The sequence below is a fragment of the Pseudopodoces humilis genome, chromosome 4 (assembly GCF_049639895.1).
Source record: "Pseudopodoces humilis isolate 2021_Gansu_Grassland_sample_001 chromosome 4, ASM4963989v1, whole genome shotgun sequence".
Taxonomy (NCBI): Eukaryota; Metazoa; Chordata; class Aves; order Passeriformes; family Paridae; genus Pseudopodoces; species Pseudopodoces humilis.
This window is the reverse complement of record NC_142203.1, coordinates 48,276,500-48,288,891: the sequence shown is the minus strand read 5'-3', so window position 1 is coordinate 48,288,891 and position 12,392 is coordinate 48,276,500. Positions and strand designations below refer to the sequence as shown.

The following is a 12,392-nucleotide window of genomic DNA, read 5'->3' as shown; positions in this document are numbered from 1 at the left end:
TACTTTGCAGTAAAAAATACAAAGACTGATTGAGATTATAAATTCAAATTGCTTGAACACATAGAAATCTACATCTCTAAAAACTCCAGTAGTTATTTTCATGCTTTCTAATACCTTTGGGAATAAGGTTACCCTTGAGCACTAGATTAATAAAGCAATCCTATGAATAAATCAGCAAGGGATACAGTCCTAGTAAGTGTCCTTTTAGGGATTACATTACCCAGAATGACATGTATCTGTTCCATCAGATACAATCAAAGAGAAGAAGAATAAACATTTCCTTTTTATATATACACAGTATTTAATACATTCAGCCCACACCGTCCAAAACGAAGCTAACCAGAATACTATTGCTGAAGTCCTAACACTCTATTTTTTTTCCAGAGTCACTGTAATCATGCAAAATTAAACCCAGGGAATGCTAGGATTCTTATGGAGGTGTGATTGCTCCTGCAGACATTCCCTGCCACCTGTTACCATTAAAAATACAATGCTCTCTTCATTGTCTGCTTCCCTTGGTACATCTAAAATTTTCATCTGGTCAGTATGATACTTCATGTGGCCATTTAAGCCACCTTTTGAAAATGTAAAATGGGAAACAAGTGTAAATTCTATGCACTGAACTAAGTGACAACAACCATTTACACTGGTTATATGCTTTTCTTTAATAAAACAAATTGCATTAGATTATCATAAATATCAACTACAACAAACAGTTCTTGAATTTAATATTAAAATTCTCCTATCACATGCCATATACAGTAGAAAAATTCAGGGCTTTTCACGTCAAGCAAAAATAATATCCCCAAATACCCAAATTATAAAAAAGGAGATAACAAGATCAGTTTCACTGTTTGGAAAATTCTGTTAATCAAGATTCATTGATGCATTTAATGGTAATGAGAAAAAGTCCATTCTTTGTGAAATTGGTCAAAAATGAGAGAAAAAATCCAATAACAGAATCCATGTTTTGTTTATAGCAAAATAAATTGGTAAATAGTGAATATTTATTACTTAAGCAAAGAGAGTTTTCCAAATAAAGTCGATGGCATACTGCCAGTAAGTAGAATACATAGGCATTTGGCAAAAGGCCATATCCTTGATGCAAAATTGTTCTAAAGTGATTCTTATTGAATAAGTATTTCTTTTTACCAAAATACTTCTTACTCCCTAATTTATGAGCTACTATAAATCAATTTATCAGATGTTTTATTAAGCTTTCTTTTCTGAATTTGAATTTAACCACTGCTAGAATTACCTGAGGAGAAAGTCCTATCACTTATGCAAAGACACAAAAGCACTGTGGATCTGATCCAAATAATGCTGTTGTCAAATGAAATCTTTCTCACCAATCACAGAAGGCTTTCAGCCTACTAGGACAACCCTTCCAAGGCTTGACAGAAAAATCCACTTACACCATTAAGGTACAAATTAATAAGAACAATTCAAAAAGAGTTTGCAAGCTTAATGATAAAGCACACTGGGATTTTTGTGCACCTTTCTCAACCAAAATTCACTTTTTTAAAGTTAATCACATCACTGTGTATCAGGAGCAAACTTCAACAGCTCAGGGAAGGCAGTCAGTCCAAAAATAGTCTGAAAGACTTTAGAGGCCTCAACAATTGCTTCTGAAAACACAGCTAAGAGTATCTAAACTATCTTTATTAGCAACATGTACTGTGATAGCATTATATGTGTACATTACTGTGTACTGTGTAACATTATATGTCATCAAAGTAAACTTTTTCTACCTGATGAACATCTACCCTTTCATCACTGATAGATATCTATTCTGCCTTGGGTTATGCTTGCTGAAGATCACTAACATGTATTTCTTCCATGAGGGGGAAAAAAGAAAAAAACATCCTATTTATAGGTGAAAAAAGAGAGTATGTTCTGAAACATAGCTGAAACGACTCAAATAAAGAGCCGAAAGTGTTAACTCCAAACTTGTTAACACAGGTTAAAATAATATATCACATCATCCTATTTATTTTTTTGTAGCTATTTCTCTGTGTTTCTGTGAAACAAAAGGGCACACTCATGACTAAATTTACTGTTGTTATTCACAAATCTACCTATTCTTTCTCACAAGTATGAAAAGCTTATGCAGCAATACAATCTCTGCACTGAACATACCTAATTGTTGCGGGCTTTTTTTTTCCCTAAAGAAATGCCACCGGTTACTTTGGTGAAGAGACATAAGGCTGTAAATTCCTATCCTCCATCAGTAGCACTGACCTTAGAGCAAACCCCACAACTGGCTACAGGCATTCAACATCCATCATTGCTCCTGAAACCTAATCTTTCAGGGAAGGACAGCTGCACTGGGCAGTAGTTAAGCAGCTTTCTAAGATACACTACCATCCGAACCAAACAAAAATAAATAAATAAAGCTTCCTGTCCTACTTTCTGATCAGTGTTTTAGAAATCTCTCATTGCATGTTCTTTATATCAAATTAATGGCTTTCAAAATAATAAGCTATTTTCTTATTAAGAAAAAATAGTCAAATTCAAAGTGTTGATAAGCAATACACCTGTAAACAGGATTTTAAGAAAATATAGTGTAAGAGGTAAAGAAATTATGTACCTGACAGTCACATTACTGAAACATAGGCAGAAAATACTTGGTCCTACAAACAACCTTTCAAGAAAAGACCTCCCTGCCTTTAATAAATTCCATAGAGGGAGAAAGCCCTTTCCTAAAGTAAAAAGAAAAGAAAATTAAATGTGTGATTAACAGAAGTTTAGCAATACAGGTGAACACGGACAAATTAATCATGTCTCTAGGTTAGAAACAGTGACACGCATCTGCTTCATAAACTTGTTCTCTGTGGCATAAAGATGAAGAAATGGGATAAAGTACAGAATTGTATGGATCTTTGTGTACTTTAATAACATCAGTTTTATCTTTCTGTTTTTATAGGAAAAAGGGAAAGGAGTGGCGATGAGAAGGAAGGCGAGGGAGAAAGAAGTAGAGGAAGCGAAAAATAAGATAGCAGAAATAGTAGTCTATTCCTTGAACACAAAATTCAGCTGTTTTTGGCAAAGCTTTATAAAAAGAGTATGGCCTACAGATAGTTGCAGAATTACTGTGTTCAAACTCAGCAAACAGTGATTTTCTGAAGAACAGAAAGACTAAGACATTGCTACAAGAATATATTTGAATTTTCTCTTGCTGAGTCAAAACAAGTATCAAAAAACCTAAATTTTTGGGTAAAACCAATGCCAAGGTGAGATGCTGATACCAAAATGAGATAGGGTAAATTTGTTAGAGAAATGTGTATTTATTTGAAAATTTGTATCTAAGCCGCATTTGTTTTGGTCAGGTTAGTACTGACTATATTCTTCTTAGGAATCACCCGATTCTGCAACCTAAAAACATAGCTTTTACACACTATTTACTGAACCCTGACTTATAGATATGTAGTTTCCAGAACAATAAATAGTGTAAAAGAAAGAGCAATATAATTGCTGGCATAACTTGATATACAACATTTGATATACTGCTTGGGAGAAAGGTGTACATTATCTGACCACAACAATACGCGAGCAGTTCGGTTGCCTCTAACCAGGACATCCATTTTGACTGTCTGCAAATTTAATAAATTAATTTGTATACCTGTGGAGTGACTTCACTAACTGGAAGATTGCTGAAAAACAAAAATAACTGCATTGTGCCTAAATACGAAGAAGCTCAGGACATGATAGTAGGCTATTAGGGCATGTCTTCTGGTATAACAAATCAAAGTGCCTGAAATTCCAACATTTTCTGTTGACTGAGGAGGACATTTTCTGCCCATTCTTTGTATTCAGAAGAACACACAGAATCCCCACCAGAAATCAGATATCAAGTATAAACATGGAAGCTGATTTTAGAAAAAACCTCTATCTCTTTTGAAACTGTACTCCAAGATAATCACATTGTCTTTTTTGTTTTTCTCTTTCTGTAACAGTTATATTAAGATTATGAAGAAGCCTGTCACAGCATGTAAACAGAAGACACCTAAAGAGATAAATTTAGGAATCTGAGGGAAGTATAGGCTATGTATACTTGCTGATGTAGCTAAAAAACAGGCTCATGGTATTTTGTTTAACTTGTCGCTTTTATGAATGAATTGAAAGAACCTGAATAATAACTAAGTTCTTAAAAGGAATTACATATTGTATTCAATTTAACCTCATTTTTTGCCTACGAACCATTTTTATTATTCTGTATTTCACTTACTGGGATTTTAGCTATCCACTTCTTATAGGAAGACACAAACATGCTATGTTTAAGGTATGTATTATCAATAAACTACCAAAAGTCATCTGAACTTATGAAATGTAAGTTAAAACTGTGCAGTAGTAAATATGGTTTTATCAATGCCCAGTGTCTTAAAAAAAACAGTGAAGTGAAGCTTTCTGGAAAGAAATTTACAGGCAAAGCACTCTCATGTAACCTTTTTCTAAATCATCAGATTTCTCTAGCTGTACTGCAACCTTCACCGTAGCAGATCACCAGGAAAAGTAAGCTTCCTCTCTGCTCCTCCTTGGTAAATTCCCGATAGTATTCGAAGAAGTATTTTCAAACATATATTCTTGCTTTAGGCTGACAATTTGCCAGCATACATTCATTAACTGGCTTTATCTAAGGCTTTTTCCAAAGAATACAAGGATTAAGTAAATAAAGCCCATTCACATAATATGTGAAATTGAGAGCTTTCATAAAAATATGGTATGTTGACTATGCTATTACAACTGTTTTTAAAAAGAATTACAACAAAAGCAAGCTCCTGTTACAATGGACGGCATTATGTGACTGACACTGAACTTAAACCAGCAAATATCAACACCTTTTTCTCAACTCTTCTTAGAGAACAAAAGCTTAAAAATCACCACAAGTTGTATACAAAAATTAAATACACTGATTCACAGATCCATGCCATATCACTCCTTTTGATATCCAAAGCACAAATGAAGTGCCTACACTCTGCATTTCCGAACCACTGTCTTTGTTTACTGATAAGCAGCAAGACTTACACTTTTGAACCAACATTTATCATTTGAGAAAACCTCTAAAGCAGATTTCATTACATTTCATCAAAACTTTACCTAAGGCACACATACACATTTCAGAAAATTAAGTTCAGTCAATATTTGCACAACTGTTGTCGGCAAGACGACAAAAAAACCCTCTTGCTGTAACTGGCCCAACACTGAATGATATGTAAGACTCTGATGTTTTAAAAGACAGCTTATTAAAAAATTAACATACCATAGGGAAACTGCTTTTTGATTGTATGACCTTACTGTGATTCAGCTTGAAAATCCTTCCAAATGAGAATTCTCAAAGAGCTTAGTAACGGAAGTTCGTTTCGAAGGAAATCCAATATGCAAATATTTCAGCTGTGCTCTTTTACAAATTGTCTGCCTTGTCAGTTTCAAAAACTGAAAACGAACAATGGAACAGTGTAAGTATACTTGACCTTATTGCTTAATGTCTATTAAGAATGCTACGGCTGGTGGATTTTAAATTTCTGAAACTAACACTCAAGAATGTATAGTGCATCCTCAGCCCATGTCCCATAAATGCTGACTACGCTCCAGCCAAAGCCTTGGAGCCGACACACACTCAAACTTACATAACACTTACAAAGCTAGTTTAAATACACCATCAATCTATGTCTGTTCCTGACTTGTAGTAATCCTGTTTAGTTTATCTTTTAACCCTACACTTGCATGGAACAGTACCATTACTAATCTAATAGAAAAAACACACAGGCAACAAATCTGATTTTCTCAGCTTACAGGAAATATGAAATGCAGAAGCCACACAAATCCAACTTTGCTCAAAATTTGCACCTCCTAAGTCATGTTCATCCCCATCTCCCATAGTAATCATGAAAGCAGGGACGGTGGACAAAATACAGGACTAGGGGAAACAGATGAAGTAGGGTAAAAATAAAAACTAAATAACATGCAATTTGTACACACCTCTTAAAAAAATCTGCCATCTCATTTATTAGTAAGGAATGAATAACTGGCAACTTTGTTTTTGACATTATGCACCTGTGTAAAAAATGTCTGGTGGAAGTGAGCATATGCCATGCACTGGTATCTGCTCTATGAGAGCAGTTTATACAGGCCCCTAGTGGCTCAGCACACAGCAGCAGATGAAGGGGAATTCCTACTCTTCAGCTTGTGTAGTTTTGGTCCCTGCATTCCTCAAACGCAGAAGCAAAAGGCAATGTTAAAAATGAATTGCTGACTGGACTTAAATCTTCAGATACTTAGTTCTTTACCACATCCCCAAGTACATTCTTGCACACCCTCTTCTAAGATTAAGCACTGATTTACTAACACCCATTGAGTTCGCTGACTGCTGGTGGTTTGAGTTACATAACCGTCACAGCAAAACGCTTATTCACATTATTCTTTAGCGCTCGTTTTAAAAGTAGTATGACTGATGGGTCTAAAAGCAGGTCCTAAGACCAATTCCTGAAACCCAGAAATACCAAGGTACCGTTTTCCTTACCATACACCATTCCTATCAGCTTGCCATAGCACACACAAACCATAATGAATTTCTTCTTATCTTCTTAGAGTAGAAGACCTCTACGAAGACGAAGCTTCTACTGGTTTAAGTGGATACAGAAAAGCTATACATCATTTCTACGCTGAAAGACATCTAAATATACCCCACCGTATTAACACAAGTGACAAAACTAAAACTGGAAAGCTACTCATTACATCCATCCTTTCTGTGTAATACTCAGTACCTTGAAAATCCCATGCCAATATATGTACAGCTTTTAGCAATTTTGACTGAGCGGAATTTGACAGCTGAATTTATTAAACTGACCAGTTTGTCAATTTCACACATTAAAAAAGCAGTAATAGCTCATCTCATGAGAGGGAATTTAAAGAAGCAATCAAAAAACTGATGTCTAAAGAAAGATGCAAGTACATATGATTGTATTTAGAACAGGGGAGAATCTTTTTTTTTTTTTTTTTCAGAGTTGCTCCATTCATAACAAGAATTGTAGGATTCCTTGCTCCCAGCCCAGGAGAAAATGATGTCATTTACTATACACTTTTACAGCAAGCAAAAAAAGCATTGACTGTTACAACATTTTAAACCACTAGCAGATATGAGATGAAGGAAAAATACGATATATACACTTTTCCGTCTCTGTATCGAAATTCACAGTCATGTCCCAACATTACAGAGAAGTTGCTTGTGCTTGAACAAAAGGTATGTTGGAAGCGATCTCTGAAAGGCTGAGAAGACAATCACAGCTTCCCACATTAATCCTAAGTTTAAGAAAATACAAGTAGCATCAGAAATACTCATGTCTGCAAACAAGAAACTCGAAAGTAAATCAGCCTCTACAGACCTATCCCCAGTGTAACGCCGTCTCAGGCGACAAGTGAAGGAGCACATAAAACCCTAACTATTCTGTGCAAATAAATTAACCCTTCCGCGTGTGTCAAAACTGCGAATATGGACATCAAAATCATGTAAAGAAGCTGCCATCCTTACACGAGGCAGTAATTGTATAAAGGCCAGGCATGAGAATAAAATACGTATGACAGCAGTTCTGGAGAAGTAACAAGGAGAAGCAGACGTTCAAAAGCCATACATGCAAAGCTGAGTGGTAATCACTTGGAATGAATACCGCTCTGTCGAGAAGTGAGAGCAATTAATAAAAGGCAAAAGAAGGGATTCATTGCAAGAAAACAAATGTTTTATCTGCCAGTCTGGGAGAGCCCGGTTGCAGCAGTAAGGAGTGCCTCCTTGCACGACCAGACGGCGCAGAGGGAGCTGCTAAGTTTGCAGAACAAATTCAAGAACCCCTTTGCAAGCGCTCGGAAAACTGAGTTTCCAGCCCGATGTGCCTCCTTTCAAGTGGCTTCGCGAGAGTAAACAAAGAAATTAAAAGCCTGACCTGTGAAAAGCTTCACATCTCCGTGCCTCCCTGTTTCGCCGAGAGACAGCAGGAGGAGGAGGAGGAGGAGAAGGAGAAGGAGGAGGAGAGGAGGAGGGAGCCGTGCTCGGACCGGCGCCTGGGGTCCGTACTCGCTCACCCCCAAGCCCCGTCTCCGACGCCTGGTCTCTCACCCCTGCTACCTTCCCCCTTCTCCGAACCCGTTAGAATTAATAAAATAATTAATATTAATAATTCGTTCGTCAAAGCAAACAGACAGTGTGCAATTACCGTACTCCCCTCTCCCCGCCCGCGTACAGCGGCACTCAGTGGAAACGTCGACTCCGATCCATCAATCGCCCTCTGCCTGCCCCATCCCCCGTTCCCGTACCGCAGCTCCCCTCGCTCCCCGAACAGGCCTCGCCGCCAGGCTGAGACTCGGCGGGGAGGCGCGGGGAGCGGGCTGGAAGCGGCCGGGGGGAAGCCCTGGGGCACGCACGGGAGAGTTGTGTGTGAGGGACATGTGTGCGGGCTGCACGCACACACGCACACTTTTGTGCTCACACACACAAGCGCGCCTAAAGAGGCGGCAAAGAAGGAGCGGTGGCGGAGGAAAAATGGGTCAGGAGCGGGGCAGTTACCTGGTCATGCTGGCTCCCCCGGTCCCAGCAGCAGCCTTCGCCGCTGCCCGCCCGCCTGCCGCTGCTCCCCGCCGCCCCCACCTCCTCCCGCTGCTCCCGGTCGGCTCCGGGGCGGCCAATTTAATCCGAGCCCCGCAGCAGCAGCAGCTGCAGCTGCTGCAGCAGAAGTAGCAGCAGCAGCAGTGGCAGCAGCTGCAGCAGCAGCTACGAGCGAAGCCCCGCCGCTGCTGCCTGACGCTCGTGCGTGTCTCTCACAGTGCGGCGCCGGGGAGCAGGAGAGAGTCAGCGAGAGTCCGAAAATCCAGCATCCAGAAGAGCCAGGTCCCCGCCTGCCTCCTCTTGCCTGCGCCGCCTCTCCTCCGCGCTGCTCTGCTCCGCTCTGCTCCTCTTCTTCCTGCGGCGGCTGCTGCTGCTCCCGGGTGCGCTCTCTGTTCCCGAGCTAGCTGCTCCGTTTCCCCTCCTCCTCCTCCTCCTCCTCCTCCCTTTCTCTCGCTCTCTCCCTCTCTCTCCTTCTTCCTTCCCCCTTCACTTTTTTTTTTTTCTTTTTCCCTTCCTCCTTTTCTTCCTTCGTCTTTTCTAGCCGATTCTTTCGCTACAAATAAAAGGGAGGTCTCCCACCCACTCTCCCGACCCCCCCTTGCTACAAAAAGTGCAGTGCAAACAAAAGCGAGAGAAGAGGGCACAGGGCGGGCGGAGTGGGGAGGTCAGACTGGGGAAAAATTCCCAGAAACCGTCCCCGAGAGTCGAAACGTGAACAATCGTCCCCCACCACTCCACTTCGCTCCTCTGGGGAAGAAGGGGGACGCCGTGGGGGCACCGGTAGAGACGACGCTCTCCCGTTTCGTGGGTTTGTTGTGGGCTTTGGATTGGATGGCTGTTTGCGCTTTTGTGTGTGTGTGTCTGTGCGCGCGCTTTTGGGGTTTTTTGTTGGGTTGTTTTTTTTTGTGATTATTCTTTTCTAATCCTCTTACGCTGTGCGGATGACAGGATCCGTACGGCCCCAAGAGTCGGGGAAAGCGTGCCGCCGATGTCCGTGCCTGTGCGTGTGCGGGCAGGGTGGGGGGGTACGGAGCGGCGATCCGGGCAGCGCCCGCCCCAACCCGGGCCGCGCGCCGGCCGAGCCCCGGAGCCGCGCGCTGCACGCACACCCGCGCGCGGCCGGGCGCCGGGGCGGGGCGGTGACGTCACTGGGGACCGGGCCGGGCCGGGCCGGGCCGGGCCGGGAGGGCGGGGGGCGCAGCGGCGGGGCGGCGGCCGGGCCTCGCAGAAGTTTCCTGGGCGGGCGGCCTGCGCCGCACTTGAAATGTTCAACTTCTTGTGTGCCTTCGCGGCCACATGGCTAAACCGGCTGGGGTTGTGCCAGAAGTGCCGGTCCGCGAGGGGTGTGCCAGAGTGACAGTGTGGCAGAGCGATATTTTATTATCAGTCATCTTTGTGTATGGCAAATCTCAGATTTTCCTCCTGAGGAATGGTCAGGTTCCATGCGGAGTGACGCCACATGTTGCTTGGCGAAGTCGGTGGTGTAACATTGGGCTAAAATGGGGTCCGTCCCGACTCTTCTTAACCTTGTCCTAGCCAGTCCTCTGAAGAGAAGGAGCAGCACATAGGAAGTAGGTGGAATCAGTAGGATTTAGGTAAAAAGTGCTTTGGAAAACCTCATTGGGAGCTTCTAGGTGTCTTTGGAAGCCTGGAAGATACCACCCCCTGTGACGCCGGTCAAGCTGTGTAAAATGGGAGTCAGTATAAACACAGTAAGTGCTAGTCAGGCATTATGGTGGTGGGAGCCCATCAACAGTGACGATGAAAAAGTTGGCTTTCCTGGTGGAATGAAGAAGCTCCGGGTGCACTCTTGGCCAGAGTGGTGCATCTTGTCCTGAGTTCCATACTGGCTGACTGCAACTCCATCAAGCTGAGTAGCACCTGAATCTGAAGTCGGTCTTGTTGGCACCTGCTAAGGTCATTGCAGGTCATTGCTCCTTTTCTGCAGAGGAGAATGATTTGGGTGTTTTCTATCATATAATCGTGTTTTATCATCCTCTGGAAGCTAGTGCTGCCAGCACGAAGGCTGACAAAAGGGAAAATAAACTTTGTTCTCCACAAGGCCTATAAATTGCTGTCTTCTTTTGATCCTGCCAGTTACACCAAGAAAAATGGTCACCCAAATAATCTCACACTTAAAAGAACGCTAATGCTTTCCAAATAGTATCTTTTAAAATACCAAGTAACCTTGTACAATAATTACTTTGTATGAGAAGGTAAATATATGAAATGTGGCACCGATGATTACTTTTTATCTTGTCAAAAAGAACTAACTGTTCCATTAAAGACTAGCTTTTCAACAGGCAGCAGTGTCTTCAAAGTACAACACAAATCAAAAACAGGGCAAAATTCTACTTGGCCTTTATTGAAACAAATGTTGCTAAAGGAAACAAGACTTAAATTATCACCTTTGCCCCCTTGACTGAAATGTCTTCAAGGCTGTGTTTGCTTTGAAATGGCAACACTACACAGATATTTCAGGATTTAATGTTATGTCCCAGCAGTTCTTACGAGTAACTTAGCTGTTTTAGTGCTCTTCATCCTGTGATCCTTGCATGGCATTGAAGAGTTGAGCAATAAACCCATTTATTTTGTATTTTTCACATTGTATTTCAGCATGGATGAGATGTTTGAGGACTACATTTAGCTTTGCATTTTTTTAGAGTCATAAGCAGGTTGTGTAGCTCTTCCTTCAGTCAATCAGAAGTAAATGCATCACATTAGGAATAAATGTATTTCTATTTATGGAAATATTAAAACCAGATCTCATTATTTAAAAGATTAGGTTTTGTAGTGATGCTAAAGAAAAAAAAAAAAACAAAACAGATAGAAGTTAACCTAAATTCAAGAAGAATAATTAAAACACTGTATATTTCTGCTGCTGTATTGCATATCCACATCTGTTATCAGTAGCATAAATTTTCTATTTAAGATGGGAGTGTACACATACACATAATTAACCTATATATGTAGTTTGTTAATACTCCTTTAACACTAAGAGCAGAAAACACAACAGGAAGCTTAATTAATCTGTTACAAACTACTTATTAAAGTAGATTCTTTTCCCCCAAACTTAAAAAAAATTTAACACAGCATTCTAGAGTGGGGTTCTATTTCTGCCAAGATTGCAGCAGTATGTTACTCTGTGGTCAGTACAGCGCTGAATTGGAAATCTATCTACACACTTTATAAACTTCTAAATGTTTCCTGTAAAACACTTAACAATATCTAAGATAGTACTTAACTAGGCTTGGAAGATAGTAATGTTTGAGTGTTGGAGAGGTGGATTTTTTTTTTTTTGCTGGGGGTTTTGTGGCGAAAGGAAGATTTTTTAATTGGAAAAAAAGTGTCATATATTCAGAGGTCTTCAAAAAAATATGCATCTTGTCATTCCAGATTAACTGTTTAAATCTTATTCTTCCTGCTCATGCAGCTGTTTTCAGTCTTCTCATGGAGGCTGTGAACCAGCAGTGAAAATCTTAAGTGAAGTGCAAGCTATGAGTGCAGGTTTAAATATCAAAAACTGTAGAAAAGGAGGAAGCAGAACGAGTCATCTTGCCTGCTATTCATCTGAATACTTACCTGTGACCATACTCTTGTGTAACTTCTACCTTAGCTCTGCAAAAGACCAGCCATAGGCCTTCATGTCTCAGGCTTGTGAGTTTCATTTATTAGATAGTACTCTATTCATAGTGGGGAGTGTTATTTTCCTTTCATCTGTTCTGCCTTGTGTTGTTTCTTGCAGTCCTGGTAAGTAGCATCTCACAAAGCTCTTTAACACAGTAGGATATCCCATTAA

General features: G+C 40.8%; 1 protein-coding gene across 1 annotated transcript in view; it reads right to left on the bottom strand.

Annotated features, from left to right (window-relative positions):
• Positions 1 to 8,716, bottom strand: part of PTPRD (protein tyrosine phosphatase receptor type D) — a 369,133-nt gene extending 360,417 nt beyond the window's left edge. The window contains exon 1 of the mRNA XM_088054032.1: positions 8,555 to 8,716. The gene's annotated coding sequence lies outside the window, so the exon portion shown is untranslated. The remainder of the gene's footprint in view (positions 1 to 8,554) is intronic.
• Between the last annotated feature and the right edge of the window lie 3,676 nt (positions 8,717 to 12,392).